The following is a 14779-nucleotide window of genomic DNA, read 5'->3' on the forward strand; positions in this document are numbered from 1 at the left end:
GGACTTGGAAGTGAAACTATGGAGGAACTTTGAAAATAACTTCTGAGGAGAGTGGTGAAACTTTGGATTTTCGAAGTTCCACAAGTGGTATTTTGCCCAAGACATATCACTCCTAGAGCTCTATGAAGCCTATCATGGTTCAAAGTAGAAAAATCGATGCTTTTCAAAATGACACATCACACACCCACTACCGAGGAAAGTTTCTTTTCCATCTTGTATGTGTCTACGCTGCATAGCTTGTATTTCTGCTACAGTTTCTGACATTTTCCCTATTATCTCAAACTTCTTAGAGCACCCGGTGTCAAGCTTCACTTTCAGCATCAGCGTCGTTGGTGATTGACGATCAGCCGAAACCCCGCCGGCATCAATTCCATGTTTTGGCTCCTAAAGTTGCGTAGAAGACACCGAAACTAACCGTTGCATTTCATATTTTTTTTAATGGGCAAATGGCCCGAAAGAGTAACATATGTTGTCAAATTTGACAATCAAGGTAACCCCCAATTTGCCTAAGCCCGAAAGGTACTCTATTTTAATTTTTGCTCGTTAAAAGGACTGCGTGTTTGAAAATTTTAAAATTGGGGTATTTTTTTGCCATCTGGCCAATTTGTCATTAAAAATTTGCCAAATGGATTTTTCATATGTACATGTATATTCCATCTGTTTAATTGAGTTGTCACCTGTATAATACACAACATACACCAAATCGTCACACACTTTTACACCCAAATTGAATTAGGAAAAAAACCCTAATCGTTCCACAATCCTAAATCATCGAAAATTTCGCTGTCTAAATTGCAGAAGAATCCCAATTCGTAAGTTCATGGCTTCAATCAGGGTTAAATATCACGATTACTTTAAAATGGATACTTTGACGTATTGGTGGTGGTGAAGTGATCTATGAAGATTATGATTTTACTGGGTACGGTATTAGAGACTTTGAAAATAAGATTGAAGAAGTTTTAGACACCGAATGGAAATCTTTATACTTTTGTCTACCTGAGAAGAGTATAAATGATGGTGGCTTGAAATATCTGGTAACTGATCGACACATGAGGAAATTACTTGAAGTGGCCAGTAAGTCGAAGACAACTATAGATGTGTTTCTTGAACATCATGGAGCGGATATGGAGGAATATATGGAAGATGATCCTCTTTCTGAAGGTGAGTATTATTCTACCTATGAGAGTGAAGAGGAATTGAATAGAAGTAGTTTGTTGGTTTTATATAAAGGAAAAAAAGTGATTAATGAAGACGAGGAAGTGAATAATGATGATCTTAATGATGAGGATGTCAATGATGATGAACTGAATAATGATGATCTCAATGAAGATGATGTCAATAATGATGATGACACTAATAAAGAAGAAGATGCTGAGATGCAAAACAACAAACAAAGATAAGAACAACAATTAAAATTCCACAAATCCACTTCAACATTTTGAGCTTCATCTTCGTATTCCTATTTTCTGCTTCAACTCGGTTGTTTTCAGCAATCAATTTAAAAAAATTCTGCTATACCATTCATCAGCTCCGGATCAATCCACTGGAAGAAGGTGCATCGTTGTTCAAGAGAGAGCATGTAATTTGGGCAACTCCTAAAACGAAGAGCATGGTTCGTTCTTGTTGAAGAAACCCATGAACCTGCAACATCACCACAAAAGCATCTTCGAATTCCATTATTATTCATCTTGTTCAGCAAAAGAAGGATGGAGAAAGAAGATGGGAAACGTAACCCTATTTTGTTAATTGGGGATGAGGATGAACGTACAAGTGAAATAAACATATGGGAGAATTAAACGTGATATAAATAAAAGGTTTTGGTGACTTGTAATTTCGTTAAAAAAAAACAAATGGAAAATCCATTTGGCAAATTTTTAATGACAAATTGACCAGATGGCAGAAAATTACCCCAATTTTAAAATTTTCAAACACGCAGTCCTTTTAGCGAGCAAAAAATTAAAATAGTGTCCCTTTCGGGCTTAGGCAAATTTCGGGTTACCTTGATTGTAAAATTTGACAACATAGGTATGACAACCCGGAAATTTCTGACAAAATTTAAACAAAACTCTTTACGTGATTTCATTTAACTTCGATCAATTCCGACGATTCACGAACCATTATTTGTAAATAATTACGTATTAATATTAATTTGTTATATTAATATTATTATTATTATTTTATCATCATTTACAAGTATTATTATTACAACTATTACTAATGTTATTTTTATTATTAATAACATTAATATTATCACTTTTACTAAAAGTAATAAGATTATTATAAATATCATTATTATTAATACAATTTATAATTAATAATATTATTATCATTATTAATAGTATTATTAACATTTTATAATGATTATTATCATTATTATTAATTATAATTATAATTAAAATTATCATTTTTATTTTCATACTAATATTATTACCATTTTATATTTTTATCATCATTATTATTATTTGTTATTATTAGTATTATTATTATTTGTACTATTATTATCATTTTTTTATTATTAGTCGTTATTAAACTTATTTATCATTATATTTAAGTTTATTATTACTAGTATCTTATCAATATTATTATTAATAATATTAACATAATTACTATTAATTAGTATTATTTTGATATTATTATTATTATTATTATTATTATTATTATTATTATTATTATTATTATTATTATTATTATTATTATTATTATTATTATTATTATTAATTCTATTATTATTAAAAGTATTACTATTTTATTATTAATATTAATTATTAATAAATTAGGTATAAATTAAGTAAATTAGGTAACTACTTTTATATTTTTATTTTTCCATGATCTGCTTTTATATTTTTAAAATCCATCGTGATCCTCCAGCTTCATTTTTTTTATCTCCTATTGGCCTTACATTCGTTTCTGTCGATTTTCCTGTCTGTAAAGTACTAAAATCGAATCATCACTGCTTTAAATAATCGATTCAGTTAGAAATCAAATGCAACTTTTATATTTTATATATTTTTTTTATCTGTTCTTATTAATCTAATAGATTTCATTGTCGACCATATCATATTGAATAATCTCAAATGGACTGGCACAATAATTCAATTCGTCATCCCAATTATCAATTACATTACAAACTGCTACTTCAATTCGAAAATTTAACAGAAAAATTAAAGAGAACAGACTCTTAAACCTCTGTTCTTGTTCCATTTTTCAAACTATTCAAAAACGAATCAATCTTCAAAATTCTTAAATGCAGTTCTGTTAAGATTCTCATACTAAAGATATCTGCAAAATATCAAGATCCAATTCTTCAAAACGAGTTTGAATTTCAGAGTCAAACTTAAATTTTAAAAAGTCAACTGATTTGTTTTTAGCAAAATTCGAGTTCGTTTTGAGGTTTTAAGCTAAATTAATGATTCAGATATTTTCTAATAATCATTTGCAACTTATTTCATGTTTTAATCGTAATCCAAAAGGGTCTAGATTTAAAAATCAAGTTTTAAGTTCATATTTTTTTTTTTATTTTTGGCGACTGCTGCTATATTTTTTTTTTTCATTTTGAATTTTGTTAATCAAAAACACCCACAACTGAACGTTTCTGTTTCAATTACACACTTTAATTCAAAGGATCGAGTGTTTACTCTAAGATCGATTTATGGTCCGGTTATCACCAGTTGAGGGTGAAGGAAAGTGATGTGATGAAAACTGCATTCAGAACTCGTTATGGTCATTATGAGTTTCTCGTGATGCCATTGGGATTAACCAACGCACCTGCCATGTTCATGGACCTCATGAATCGTGTCTGCAAGCCATACCTGGATAAGTTCGTTATCGTCTTCATAGATGATATCCTCATCTACTCTAAGAGCGAAGAAGAGCATGAGCAACATCTTCGATTAGTGCTTGAACTCTTGAGACAAGAGCAGCTTTATGCCAAATTCTCCAAGTGTGAATTTTGGTTGAAGGAAGTCCAGTTTCTGGATCATGTTGTGAGCGACCAGGGTATCAAGTTGATCCCACCAAGATTGAAGCTATCAGCAAGTGGGAGACTCCCACCACTCCAACTCATATTCTCCAATTCCTAGGTCTCGCCGGTTATTACTGAAGATTTATTGAAGGTTTCTCTCTGATTGCGCGTCCTTTGACCGCGCTGACTCAAAAGGGGAAGAAGTTCATTTGGGAACCCGCACAAGAATCAGCATTTCAAACTTTGAAGAAGAAGTTAACCACCGCACCTATCCTATCACTTCGTGAGGGCAGTGACGACTTTGTTGTTTATTGTGATGCATCGAAGAGTGGTTTTGGTTGTGTACTGAAGCAATGATCAAAGGTTATTGCCTATGCTTCCCGTCAACTGAAGATTCATGAACGGAACTACACTACTCATGATCTCGAACTGGGAGCCATCGTCTTTGTGCTCAAATTGTGGAGACATTATTTGTATGGGACTAAGAGCACAATCTTCACCGACCACAAGAGCCTCCAGCACATCTTCGATCAGAAGCAACTGAATATGAGACAGCGTCGATGGATCGAGACGCTGAACGACTACGATTGTGAACTTCGTTATCATCTTGGCAAGGCCAATGTTGTAGTTGACGCTTTAAGCCGAAAGGAGAGGACGGCACCTCTTCGTGTTAGGGCTCTGAACATCACCATTCATTCGAATCTCAACAGTCAGATCTGAGTAGCCCAAGATGAGGCTCTCAAGGAGGAGAATATATCTCACGAACATTTGAACATACTTGTCTCTCGATTCGAGGTTAGGGAATCTGGACTCCGATGTTATGCCGGAAGAATGTGGGTACCTCTTTATGGAGATCTACGGAACCTTATACTTGATGAAGCACACAAATCAAGATATTCGATTCATCCTAGAGAGGGCAAGATGTACCACGACCTTAAAGAACAGTATTGGTGGCCGAATCTTAAGAAAGACTTTGCAACTTATGTTGGTAAGTGTTTAACTTACTTGAAAGTTAAGGCCGAGCATCAGAGACCTTCTGGGTTACTTCAACAGCCAGAAATCCCGCAATGGAAGTGGGAAAGGATAACTATAGATTTCATCACCAAGCTACCAAAGACGGTGGGCGGATACGATACCATCTGGGTTATTGTTGACCGCCTTACTAAATCTGTACAATTCCTAGCGATGAAGGAAACGGATACGATGGAGAGACTTGCTCAATTATACATCAAGTAGGTTGTATCTCGTCATGGTATACCTTTATCAATCATCTCAGATCGCGATCCCCGTTTTTCTTCCAGATTTTGGCGTTCTTTACAAGAAGCCATGGGAACCCATCTCGACATGAGTACTGCTTATCACCCACAGACCGACGGGCAAAGTGAACGAACGATTCATACCTTGGAGGACATGTTACGTGCATGTGTTATTGATTTTGGAAAGGCCTGGGAAAGGCATTTGCCACTCACCGAATTTTCTTACAACAACAGTTATTACTCGAGCATTAATGCCGCACCTTTTGAAGCGTTGTATGGCCGCAAGTGCCGATCTTCTATTTGCTGGGCCGAGGTAGGCGAAAACCAAATCACCGGACCCGAGGTAGTACACAAAACAACGGAGAAGGTTGTTCAGATTCAAGCTAGACTTAAGACTGCTCGCGATCGTCAAAAGAGTTATGCCGATCTTAAACGTAAAGACTTTGAATTCAACGTTGGTGACCGTGTAATGTTGAAGGTTGCACCTTGGAAAGGTGTGATCCATTTTGGAAAACGTGGAAAGTTAAACCCACGATACATTGGTCCTTTTGAAATCTTGGAACGTGTTGGACCCGTTGCTTACCGTTTGGATCTTCCAGCTCAATTGAGCTCAGTTCATCCTACCTTCCACGTGTCAAACTTGAAGAAGTGTCTTGCTGCACCCGAACTTATCATACCACTTGAGGAACTTACGATTGATGACAAACTCCACTTTGTGGAAGAGCCTGTTGAAATTATGGATCGTGAGATCAAAACTTTGAAACGCAACAAGATTCCGATCGTTCGAGTACGATGGAATGCCAAACGAGGACCTGAGTTTACTTGGGAACGAGAGGATCAAATGATGCGGAAGTATCCTCACCTTTTCCCGACTCCTCCATCTACCTCAGCTTAAAATTTCGGGATGAAATTTTCTTTAACAGGTGGGTAATGTAACGACCCTGGATTTTCCAACGTTTATTTATTAATAATTTTTATTATTAATACTTGTGATTTAACGAATGTATGTTATTACATTTACTTGTTACCATGATTGATCATACTTGACTTTAAATGCCCGAAACGTCTTTGTGACACCCATACATTATACGAATAATATTTTCAAATATTATTTGCATTCATGATTGATTTTATTAATCATTTTAATTAACTAAGTTTGTTGGTTAATTACTTGGGCTTTATTTGGATTAACTTGTGAATTACCTACATACTTGGGCTTTATTTTTGTACATGGACTTAGAAGCCCACAGTACCACAATTAATGGATTATATTAGCCCATCCTAAAATGCAAGTATCACATTATGACTTAACTAGTTAGTTTAGTGCAAAAAGAATCTAGTTACTTGTTCTTTCCCATGCAAGCTTCCTATTAACCAACTTTTAAAGCCTTTTCATGCATGAACCTTGTGGACATTTCCCTCCCCTCCGTTTCCTTTGAAACCATCAACTATGGGCACATGGGGAGGAGTTTTTGTTTCATATTTTTTGATTACTTATCCTCTTGTATCTTCATTTCTCACACACACTTCAAACTTGCATCTTATTTTCTCTCTTTTTCTCTCTAATCCTTGTAAGTAACAAGCTCATTTCTCTCTTCTTTTCTTTGCCTAAAACCGAAACCAAACATCACATAATCATCATCATTACTTGTTTCATATTGTTGTTTAATTACTTGTTCTTGTATGTTATTTAAATACTTGTAATTGTTTGTTGTTTACTTACAAATTATTAAGAATCAAACTTATTAGTTTGATTCTTCATATTAACTTGTTCTTACAAGACATACAAGAACATAAACTTTCTAGTTTATGTTCTGCACTTATTGTTGTAAAGATTAAAGTTCATGTGTTGTAAAAACCATACTTGTAATTCATGTTTGTAAACTTAAAAGTTTACATTCTTAAAGATCAAGACTTTGGCTTGAATCTTTAAAGTATGAACAACCATGACTTGTTACTTGTTTATTTAGTTTATTACTTCATTTCTTATACATTTAAATTCATGTTTGTTGTTAAATTGTCAACTATTACAAGTTAGTCTTGATCTCATACTTCTTGGAACTAAAAGTTAACTTGAAAGTTCAAGAAAATGGAAGTATAACTCTTTAGTTATAGCTTCATACACTTGTGTTAGATTTAACTTAATAACTTTAGATCTAGACTTTTGGGTCTTGGATCTTCAAGATCTAACTAAGAACTATGTTCTACATCTTAAGATCTTAATTAGTTAGTTTACTTTCAAGTTTGTAGTTCAATATTACTTTTATATTTCATGTATGTGTTAAATCTAAGACTTTGATGTAACTTTGGTTCATCAAAACACTTGCAACACTTAATTGAGTTGTGCTACATGTCTTAGACTTACACAAGTGTTATGATGGTCAAACCTTGGTTAATATGATGCAAAAACATCAACGAGTTGTATACTTGAAGCTATATGCATCAAGGATGAGAACCGTGATAAGCATCGAGTACCAAGAACCACCGGAACCTACTGTTTTACTGTTTCTGTGTCTGACCCGTAAAACCTGGGCTACTGTAAAGATGATTTTCAGATAACTCTGTTCGAGTAGATAACTTTTCATTTAGGACTCGTCTTAATCCGAGTTACGGTTTAGGATTTATGGCCCTCCGATCGTCACTATGTCCTTTTAACGTTGTGCTGAAAAATTCTGACCTACTCGAACTTCGACCGTCGCCACGGTCAAACGAAGATGAGTTTGCTTCTATAATTTTTACCACAGCTATAGGACTCATATACGGAGCCATGGCCACTGGTCTCACCTTATTTCAGTAGGTATAGAGGCCGTGGTGACTGACCGAATCAGCCTTTGTTTTAAACTTCTTTCATAAACGAAACTTACTTTACACCTTTTGTTTGATGATGATTGATGATGACCTTTAAGACCTAATTTACATACATTTTAACCTTTTGGGACGATTTACTGACTTAGTACTATTTGACTTAGGTTGAGGACTTTCCGGACCTACACACTTTCTTATTTCCCGAGTCATACTTTACCGCTACTTTATCATTGTGAGTTATAGCATCCCTTTTTACTTTAACTATTTTGGAAACTGTGAATACATGCTCATTTTACGTTTTACATACTAGGCACGAGTACTTAAACTTTATATATGTGTGGGTTATACAACGGCATAAACATTCCCTTTAGCTCGGTAACGTTTAGTCATTGGTTTTTGAACCGGTGAACGCGAATCTTAGATATGGATCCATAGGGTTTGACATCCCCAATCGGGCTAGTCGCACTAGCATTTAATGAGTGTTTAATACTTCGTATACATACGCACTTGCCAAGTGTACTTTCAGGGGGTATAAACGTTAAGTTAGTTACCAAGTGCCCACGGTTAAACATATACTTTATCATACTGTTTTGAAACGCTCTTTGTAGCACTAAAATCTCGTGGTCTACCTTTCATACTGTTATACTTAAACTATAGCTCACCAACCTTTGTGTTGACGTTTTTAAGTATGTTTTTCTCAGGTGCTTAAGGTTGCTTCCGTTGTGTACTAGTCTTGCCGTAGACACCCGCTGCTCTAGAGTTATCACCGCATGAACTATTTATCTTGCATTCATAACTTTAATACTTTTGAAACTATGATTTGTAACGACCTATGGGTCACATACTATTATATTTGCTTCTGTTCATTGAAGCATACTTTTGATGTAAAACATTTGACGTTAGTTATGACGTTACCTTTTATCATGAATGCAAACTTGTTTTGAAATAACATATAGTGTTTGACCATGTAATGATCCTGTTGTTGATGATTCGTACACGATGGTTTTGTACGGGGCATCACAGTCTGGACTTCGACCGTGTCTGCATGTCAAAAGTTTTGCTTATCATTTCGTGTCGAAAATTACCTGCTTATCATCCTTAGGAAATTAACTGCTTATCATTCTTAATCTAGAAACATTTTACTGCATTGACTGCATGAATAGTGTATAGACAAAATTCATATCTTAGCGTATCTGTTCCTGTTGTCTTTGCCTGACAGCTTCCGTAGATTCCTCCGTAACTTATGGGATTTTAGTATTATATATGCATATGTAAATTATGTATTGCGGGGTACTAATCTACATCCTATAATCTAATTCTTATCGAAAATCATTCATCTGATCGTACGAGATGAATCCCTCAACTAGTTTCAGTCCCTCGGATTCTGACATGGAGTCCCACTCAAGCTCCGAAAGCAGTGTAACCGGAATGGATCAACCGATTAGCCATCATCTATTCTGGATGAATTGGGGCTGGGTTCGTAGTCTACTTAATCATTGGAGACAAGAAGAAGGTGATCCCTTCCACCAACTGAATTCACCTCTTGGCGAAGAACCTAAAGCACTTACCGGCGAACCTGTTCGAAACACCATTTTCTCTCTCATTTCCAGAGTATCTCGTCACGATTATATTCTATCCACAATTCTAAACCTTATTCATTCGCCCGTTCTTACCGACAATTATCCCGGAGTAATAAGTCAACGAACTACGCGTCCGAATTGTAGCCTTGAAAAATATGGTGCAAAATGTACCAGCTTCAGCAACATCAACGGCACCAACAGTACCACCAACATCAATACCAGTACCATCAACAACACACGCTTCAACATCACAATCTGTATCTCGAGCATAATCATCATTCTACATGACGTTCTACATCATTTATCTTCGTTCGACATGACGATTATGTAATCTCTAATGTTTTAGAGATTATGTATTCTAGTTCTAACGGTAAATCAAATGAGATTAATATTATATTAACTCATTTAATCTATGATTACATCTGAGGAAAATATATATGCAAGTATATTTTCATAAAGATTGTAATTAAAAAATTTTTTGTACAAACTGTTAATGATGAAAATATTTTAACGGGTAGGTAATACCCGAGGAATATTTAGATTTTACATTAATAAGTTACACTGTACATTCTTTCAAATCTGATTCAACAGTCATTTACTATCCTATTTACAACCACCGATATACGTATCCGTTCACCACAGAATAACCATTTTCATTCAATTTCATATTTGGATCTTGATCTATCAGAATCCAACAAGTGGCATAATGAAGAAAACATACGAAAAAATAAAATTTGTTAGAAACAAACAAATTAACTACGAAAAATTTTGTTAAGAATCCACGCTAACTGTTCCAGCTAACTGTTCCTAGCTAACTGATTACATTTTTATTTATCGCAGTTTGTTTATCGCAATTTAATTATCACAATTTTATTTATCGTCATTTAATTTCTGTTATTTACTTTACGCACTTTATTTATCGTCATTTAATTTCTGTTATTTATTTTACTCATTTTAAATATCGGGACACGTATACAAGGTTTTGACATATTATATCGACGCATTTATATATATTATTTGGAACAACCATAGACACTCTATATGGAGTAATGATAGAGTTAGCTATACAGGGTTGAGGTTGATTCTACAATAATATATATAATTTGAGTTGTGATCGAGTCTGAGACATGTGCACGGGTCACGATACGTATTAATTAATTCGAATATTATATATTAAACTATATATGAATTATTGGACTGTTATCTGTGGACTATCGACTGTGGATGAATAATATTGGACAATTAAAATGAATTAAAATATTGATTATAACATATGAAACTAAACATTTCTTCAAGTTTGCCCCTTGATTTCATCTTAAACCTCATTTGCATCTTGATGACTACAATATGCGTTCAATCTTTCATGATTCTTGAAAGCACCTCAATCGAGAGGATGAACCAACCGCACTTCATCTACGAAAGGAAGAACTTATGCATATAGTTATGCATCTGAAAACACTCGAAACCCGAGTAAACGTTTAAACTGTATCTGTGCTAGCTCTTTTGGCATTGTTATTACCGAAAATAACATTGCAATTCCTTTTCAAAGTAGCGAATTTTGTCACAGCTCCAGCAAGTCAACTTCAACTTTTCAGTTGGACAAGCCTTATTATAATCCTGATTTATAAGCTTGCCTTTCGTTATCGTTACCGGGGAACCTTTTATATTCCACCATATTACCAGCAGATGTACCAGCAACCTCGTCGCTCCTTAGTTTAAATCCCTCTGACAAATTACTATATTTATCTATTGAAGTCTCATCATGTACTCATCCGAATCTTGTAACAAGATTTGCCATACCAATTACCGGGAATCAGCAATCAGTATTTTGAATCTCGCAACAATTCTACAACAACCGTTATAGGTATACATATAAACTTTATCTCTTAGAATTATGACCTTCCATTCTGAATATTTGAAAAGCACCCAGTCTACGAATCAATACTCGGAATGTTGAAAAAGCTGAATGAAGCAGTAAAAACTGTAAACGATCTTAACAGCCAGAAGTTTGATAATAAAGAATAGTATGTTGGAAAAGCTCAGAAAAGTTGGAACTGGAAAACGGATTGAGCTAACCACGAAGGAGGCCAAGGACAAATACAAGAACCAAACCCTATATTCAAAGAATCCAGATAATTCTGTATCTTAGAAATTCTGAAAATATCATCATAAATATCTTCGATATTTCTGAGGATATTTTCATAACTCTTCTCATCCGAAATCATTTATCTCTTCGCGATATCAGTGTTACATCAGAAAGGAAACTGTTTTCATTTCAAAAATCTGAAAAATTCGAATCAAAATATGAATGTTTTTGAAGTAGTATTGGGAACTAAAGCATGAGTTAGTATAATATAATGACACTTGATCAACGTGATTATATTACAGTAAGTCATGATGAGTTTCTAATGAGACGTGATGATTCACAGATTTTAACGTCATTATGTGCCATGTTACACGACTCTTACATTCTACTTAATCTCCAAACATATCAAGAATATATCTTCCTGATAATTCTATCTTTTCTCATGAATTCTGGTAATTTAACCAATCAAGATCGTACTATTACAATCTCTCTCTTAGAACATTAGTTCATGAATTCTGGATTATTACTTGTTGTACTTAGAGTCGAGAAGAGAATAAAAAGGCAAAGAGCTCTGAAGTATAAGGGAAAATATAAAACCCAACAACAACACCGAAATTACAAACCGTGGATATTAATACGAATAGCAATATAAAGACACGGTAGAATTAAGAATAGTATCACCCCAATGTAATAGTAGAAGTAAACAGATTTTTCTGGTGGAAGATTGAAAAGAAGGATGACAGAAATGATAATTAGGAAAATATCAAGGATTAGAACGGGATTAAGCATTTTCACAATCTTTTAGATGTATGAACTAAGAAAGAAAGTATAGGAATGGTGAGAATAATGGAACGGAAGAGCTTATTTATAATGGAAGTATCAGACAGAGTAATCGAGGCAGATCACCGTATTTAATTATAGGGATCTTAATTTCCTTATTCGTTAAAGAATCAAATCTTTTAGATTTCGAAGATTTTCTCTAAATCCTTTGAATTTCAGAAATCAACCGTGACTACGTCACCGGATAAGACGAACTTGCATTTACTCAATTCATTCTTTTGTGATAGCTTCATTCGTGCTCTTCGAATAATCGAATTGTTTTATCCATATTACTCAATATTGATAAAACTCTATTTATCAAACTCATAATCGTCATGAAAATATTTTTATTGTTAGCCATGACGACCTCGATCAAATTTCGGGACGAAATTTCTTTAAAGGATAGGTACTGTGATGACCCGAAAATTTCAGATCAAATTTAAACTTAATCTTAATATGAACTCGACACGATAAGCAAAGTCTGTAATGTTGAAGTCTCAAAAACTTGGAACTGTGTTCACGTATACATTTGACCTTTGACTAATCCCGACGATTCACGAACAATTATTTGTAAATAAATAAATAAATATATATATATATATATATATATATATATATATATATATATATATATATATATATATATATATATATATAAACGTATGTATTGAAAATAATAAAAGATAATTGAATTATTAGAAGTAAATATGTAAAATAATATATACAAAATAAGAAAATTATTTTTATAAAATCTATGAATAGATATATATGATTTCTGTAATAATGATTATCATATGAATATTGGAAAATATATACAAATTATAAATACTATATGCTTAAATTTATTTCTATGATGGGAGGATATTATAATATATATATATATATATATATATATATATATATATATATATATATATATATATATATATATATATATATATATATATATACATACATATACCTATATATATATATATATATATATATATATATACCTATATATATATATATATATATATATACAAGACAATTACATTTTTTATATTTAATATGCATACACATATTATATAAAGTATTTATAATAAGTATACAACATATACTATCATATAACATATAATGTATAATTATAATGTATAATTTTAACCTGATAAGTGTAATTACAAGTTTAAAGATAGTTATTATGTTGCTAATAATACTTTTATTATTATTGTTAAAATAAATATCAACAGTAATAAAACCAGTATTATTAAAATTATTATTTTAATATATAATATTGATATAAAATTTGAAGCATGTAATTGATATATCTTTATTAGATATTATCATTACCAATTCATTAAGAATCATTACTATTAAAATTTTTTATTATTATTATTAAGATATAACTTATTTTCATAATATATTATTATTATTACTAAAAATCATTTTTATCATTAATATCATTATCTTATTTACTTTCATTATTATTCTTATTATTAGTTTTATTAATATTATTAATATATTTGTTAACTAACAAAAACTTATGAATTATATATATATATATATATATATATATATATATATATATATATATATATATATATATATATATATATATATATATATATATATATAAACACATATATATATAAATAGATGTATAAAGATTAGATATACATAAATATATATATATATATATATATATATATATATATATATATATATATATATAATACAATTTATACATCAAAACAGTAATTAATATATAAAATAAAATGTTATACAGATATATATAATAGGAAACCAGTATTTTTTTATTTAAATTATTATTATTAATAATTATAATTATTAGTGATTAATAAAATCCATAGAAAATCGTATAACTGGAAACCAGGATCAATAATCTACTTCCCATCATTTTCCATACTGTATCTAATTAATTCAATTAGTACAACTAAGGATTTAAACAACTAGAACCCAACAAAATCAGTTAGCAATCTGTGTCATCCTTTATTTATTTTAATTATTTTATTTTCTGTACCCAGTATACTCCTGTCGACCAACTAGGTATGTTAAAGGATGCAATTCAGTGTAAGTAATACCAGTAAAAGCCACATTATTCTTTAACAACTACACTTATCATTTACAGAGTCTAATTTGGCGAAAATTCATCAAATATTGAAGAACACGGGTTATTACCCTGTTCGTGTTCTTTTTTCTTGAAAAACTCGAATCCAAATTCTATTTCAAAAAGTAATAATGCAGTTAGGTTAAGATTCGTTTATGTAAATTA

The sequence above is a fragment of the Rutidosis leptorrhynchoides genome, chromosome 4, assembly GCF_046630445.1.
Source record: "Rutidosis leptorrhynchoides isolate AG116_Rl617_1_P2 chromosome 4, CSIRO_AGI_Rlap_v1, whole genome shotgun sequence".
NCBI classification, from domain to species: Eukaryota; Viridiplantae; Streptophyta; class Magnoliopsida; order Asterales; family Asteraceae; genus Rutidosis; species Rutidosis leptorrhynchoides.